This window comes from Athene cunicularia (genome assembly GCF_003259725.1).
Source record: "Athene cunicularia isolate RWA chromosome 7 unlocalized genomic scaffold, athCun1 chr7_part1, whole genome shotgun sequence".
Classification (NCBI taxonomy): Eukaryota; Metazoa; Chordata; class Aves; order Strigiformes; family Strigidae; genus Athene; species Athene cunicularia.
This window is the reverse complement of record NW_020799107.1, coordinates 30,814,693-30,819,863: the sequence shown is the minus strand read 5'-3', so window position 1 is coordinate 30,819,863 and position 5,171 is coordinate 30,814,693. Positions and strand designations below refer to the sequence as shown.

At 38.8% G+C, this 5,171-nt stretch overlaps 1 protein-coding gene across 12 annotated transcripts in view; it reads left to right on the top strand.

Moving 5' to 3' along the window:
* Positions 1 to 169: 169 nt before the first annotated feature.
* ZRANB3 (zinc finger RANBP2-type containing 3) overlaps positions 170 to 5,171 on the top strand; it is a 52,762-nt gene continuing 47,760 nt past the window's right edge. For 2 of the 12 annotated variants that reach the window (XM_026852261.1, XM_026852248.1), the window contains exons 1-2: positions 172 to 334; positions 4,137 to 4,213. The gene's annotated coding sequence lies outside the window, so the exon portion shown is untranslated. The other 10 variants (XM_026852255.1, XM_026852252.1, XM_026852254.1 and 7 more) reach the window with 10 other exon arrangements.

The following is a 5,171-nucleotide window of genomic DNA, read 5'->3' as shown; positions in this document are numbered from 1 at the left end:
TGCCGGTTAACTCACTGCCGGGGAGGGGGGGAGGGAGGCGGCGGGAGGGAAGAGCAGAAAACATAAAGGGGAAAAACGGTTCTTGAGCCCGGAAGCGCCGCGAGCGCGGCGGGAAGCGCCCGTGTGCGCGCGCTTCTCCTTTAGGTTTCGTCACTTCCGGGTGGCGGCTGTTTGAGCCCAGAGCGCGCGAAGGCGCGGGCCGGCGGTGGCGGCGGCTGGAGCCGTGAGTGACGCGGCAGGGCCCGGTCTAGCGGCCCTCGCCTGCGAGCGGCTCCTCAGGGCGGCGGGGAGCGGGAGGGGCCGTTTCTAGTTTGCTCCCTGCGGTTGCGCTGTGGTGTATTGCGCAGTGGCCTGAGAAGGAGAGGAGGAGGGGGGCGGTTGTGAGGGGCGGCTTGGGCCCCCGCCTTGCGGGTGGAGGCCTGGCTGGGAGCGCTGCCCGGCCCCGCGAAGGAGCGGGGTGTGAGGAGCTGCGCGCTGAGCGGAGTCGGGGTGCCCTGGGGGGGACTCGCCCAGGTGACTCCTTGTTCTTTCTCAGCCCGTGTTGTGCCAGGTCTCGCTAGATCTGTTGCTCTGGCTGCTGCTGAGTTGTCACAGCGTGTGCTCAAGGTAGTTCTGCTATTGCAGGACCCTGCTGTGTACAGGGAATTGCGTAAATTAAAAAAAAAAAATTGCCTTTAGGCAGGTATTAAGGTGTCTCTTTACCTCAAGCCCAGTTCACTGTGCAAAAACTGTTGTGTGCTACAGAGCTTTGTTATGTTCTTTGTTCTGTCTGATTGCATTTTCTTGTAAATTCTAATGACTTGGGTAGTCTTTCAATTCCTTTTTATTCCACGGGTGGAAAAATGGCTGATAAATAACTCTGGCAAGGTCCCCTGATTTTCTTAGAGCCTTAAATTCCCTATTAAGTTTTATTGAACGTACAGTCGTGGAGCCGTTAGGACCATCAAGACAAAATTTATGAAACAAACGCTTGATGGAAACACTAATTTGTTTTAGGCATCTGCTACTGAGCTGCATTAAGAGTCTATATTTAGTGATCTGTAAAAATAAATAGTGGGTTTCTGTTATATCAGCTTGTGTTGACAAACAGCTATTGCAAAACTTAAATAATCCTTGAAGTTCTCATCAGTTTTGCACCCAACCTTCCCATAATGAAACATCTTACCTGAGGTAATATCTTCAACAAGCTGGGTCTCAATACATACCTCTGGAGGGATAAGGGTCTCTAGTGAAATGCAGTATAGCAACAAAAGTAACAGAAAGAATTCCAGATTTTTTTATTATTATTTTACTAGTATTTACACTGTCCTTATCCCTTGGTGGTTACTTACTTTTCCAGATCATTTATAAATTTATTGAACATAATAGAAGTTGGAGCAGATTCCTTTGAAATGTTGGTGTTGTTTCTCTCATGTATGAAGCATCTCCTTGCTTGTATTTTTAAAAAGTTTCAATGCATTTTTTTCACATGTCAGCTCAGTTATCTTAAAAGTTTGTGAGTCTTTCTCAAAAGTTTTCCTGGAAATTATATTTACTGTACAGATATGTTCATAAACCTTAGTCTGTTTTAATTTAATTTTGAAAAATAGTGGAAACAGGACTACATCAACCAGTTTATAGGTACATTGTGGTAGATCCCCTTCAAAAAAACTTCAGTAGACTTGAAAGATAAGACTCACCTTTGCAAAAGATGGGTTGACTCCCACCAAATAGATGCATATATCCTGGTGTTTGAGTTCTACATTTCATAAATTGTATACTAAAGCAATTTTAGATGAAAAGTTACTGGGTTTAGTAATTTGGTTACTTTATCCTGGATTCCTTTTAAAAGTTTGTGAAAATACTGTACAGTTTTTATTTTTTGGCTCATAAAACTTCTGTAGCAGAGTGAACCGTCTGAGTGAAAAGTTAGGTCTCCACACCAAACCTTTTAGGTCTATTTTGTCTGAGAAAACTGACGTTCCAGAGCTTGTGACCTAGATATTTGGGAAGGTTGATGGGATGAACAGACACCAATGAAAATTTTGGTTTGGAGAAAACATGCACTGATCTTTCTCTTAGAGAAATTCTGAGTCTGCAATAGGTAGTATAACAGACACAATCTGGTCTTCTGCTACACTGACTAGATTTTTTTTTTTTTACAAAAAGGCTATTTTTATTTGTTGACCTTTCTACAGTGATGTATATAATTGATCTGTCTCAAAACAAAATGTAAATGACCACCAGTGCCAAAGTCATTATACTCAACTAAGACATTGATTCTCAGTATAATTATTACTTTAGCAAATAATTACTTTTTTTTTTTTAATTACAAAAGCAATTTGTTGGAATTAATTTCTTTCTCTGTCTTGTTTCATTACTATTCATTCTCATTTCTACACAGCCAAAATAAATCTTTTGTGGGGTCAATATACCTTTCATAGTGCCTTCTGTAGCTTTGAATATCAAAAAATATCACTGCAGGTATGAATGTAGACTGAATATGGATTTTTATCACCACTGTTTAGTTAGAAATCATGACAAAGACCTTTGAATCTTCAGGTTATGATTCTTTGTATGATCATTATAAGTGTATGTTTACAATTATTGAAGTAAACTTCAAAGGTTTGGAGAAGAACCATTCAGGTGTTGCTTTTAAGGAAACAAGTACATTTTAGCTATCTAAGTTCTTAAAACTTCATTCTGAAGTGCATGTTCTCAGCCAATCCTATCTCAAGCATCATTTGTTTCATAAGGTGTTTTTTACTTGCCATGAATTTAATAATAATCAACTGTGAGAGTGATAGGTTATATATGCACAGCTCATGGCAAAGTCCATCTTTGAAAACTTGTATCCAAGTTAAAGTAATAATAATGTAGATAAAGGTAAATGCAAAGGATTGGAGCATAAAGTTGATAATTAGGAAAATGTTGAGGTAATGTGATTATGCAAACTACTTTGCCTTTCCAGGCAGCAATGTGTGGAAGATTTAGTAATGCACAATTCATATTGCTGTCTTGTCATGTGCTCACACTAGTCATTGTATATGTTTTTATAATAATCGTTGTTCACTGCATGTGGACTTTTTTAATGATTCACCTATTTTATAATTATTCACCATTCATTTTTAAATTATTCATCTGGAGAAAAAAATAGACAAAACCTTGTACATATCTGGGATTTAGTGCTTTCTGTGTTGCTGCTTTTTAAGATAGATCTGCAAAGTCAGTTTTAACCTTATTAGTGACTGATGCAGAAACATTTTTTTATTGTAGTATTGCTATGTACTGATGAATCATATGGGCCTCCTCTAATTCAGATTTATGCTTCTGAAACTGCATGGTTTTTATTCAATGTTTCAGTGAAAGAATCTTATCATAATCTAGTTCAACAGAAAGTTAATTATGTTAACATTTCATTCTCATTTTGTCACTTAAAACAGGCTATGTAGCAAGCTGATCAGAAGTGTATAATTTTCTCTGCTTTTATAGAATAGAAAATCATCACAGAAAATGAGTCAGAAATTTTCTTTAGGGGTGAATCACAGAACTGAGTGTTGAACAGGTTTGTTGGGTCCACCAATGCTGCAGTATACTTATTTAAGGTTGGCTCTACAGAAATGTTTAGTGTTTGTTTTTTTGCCAGCAGTCTTGAAGTACCTTAATCAACTTTTAAAGAAAAAAAAAAAATTGTGGAAAATATTGTGATAGAACTATTAAAGTGGTTATGATTGCTTCCCCAACAGTTACTGCTGAAACATTTCTGTTTGCTCAACTGAGAGGTGAAGTGGGTATTTACCAGAGCTTTATGACTTCTTTTCTGTGAAATGCATCTCTTGAGTATATAGGACAAGTGAGAGGCTTTCCTTCTGTTAAGCAAAGTTCACTGATGGACATGCATCAAAGAGCCTTGATACTGATCATAGTACTTTTATTTGTTGTTGAATGTTCCAGAGGCCCAAGGTACAAGAATATTGTTCCATTAAAGATATGAGAAAGATTCCTCTTATAAAAATGGGGGGGGGGATATCCCCGGTCAATAGTGCAATCACACTTGGATGACACAGAATGGTTTGCAAAAGAAATCTAGATTTCTTTTTTCTGTAACTGGCTAGTTCATTGACATTCAGAAGGTATCCCTCTTTATCTTTGGACAGGTTATGTTCTAGAAGGTCTTCAGGCAGAAGTCTGTATCAGGAGGAGGTTTAGCAGCACTGGTCTTGTCCCTTGTTAGGTTAGTACCTTGAGTGTGTGACCTGATGTGAATCTAGGGAGAAAAGGTCCTGTCTTTCTGCTGGTAGTAGCAGGCTTCCTGTACCTTGATCGTGCTATTGGAAGTACAACAGCAGCCTCTATCTAGCTGTAGAGTTCTTATTGCTGTGTCAACCACTGCACTCATCCAGTGAGTAGCATCAGGTCTTCAGACCCTTGAGTTACAGGTTTTTGAGACCAAGTTGAAACCATGTTTATACAGAAGTGTGTGTGTATATACGCGCACATACATCTGTGATTACAGTTAGGACTGTTATTTTCATACATGTGCAACAATATTTCTAGGCTTTTATATGTGGGAGAAAGGATAACTCTTCAAGAATATGCTTCTTAAGATAGATTCTCTAGCAGCTAAATCATTTAATACCAAATAGAACAAAATCCATAGCACTGGTAAATACAACCCTTATACGTCAACTTTGAGTGTTGCACAATATTTTAAATTTAAATTCACTTTTTTTCCCCCCTCACTGTCCAGCACAATGATACGTTATAATGGTAATGGTCACATGCCACTTCATTGTGAAGTGGTAGTTGATGCCCACCAAGAAGGTAGACACAGAAGTTCTCCGATGTTACCCTGTTCAATGCTTTCACAATGACAATCTGATGGAACTTCATCATAGACTTATCTGCAGCATTTTCTTTCCAGTTCTCTGAATGTCTGTGATGTCTTGATAGGTATGCCTATAATTCATCATATCATCAATAAAAGCACTTACTCATTTTCTGTCTATCTGAATGTCATTAGTCTGACTGGTGATGTCAGTGATACTTCAAAATCTTCATTTTTCTAGGGTTCTACAACAGTTTAGTGGATTTCCAGAACAATAAGAACAATAAGGTCCTTTCCACCCACCCACCCCCACACCCTTTTTATGTTTTTGGGAGGGGGTGTTCTTTTTTTTTTTTTTTTTTTT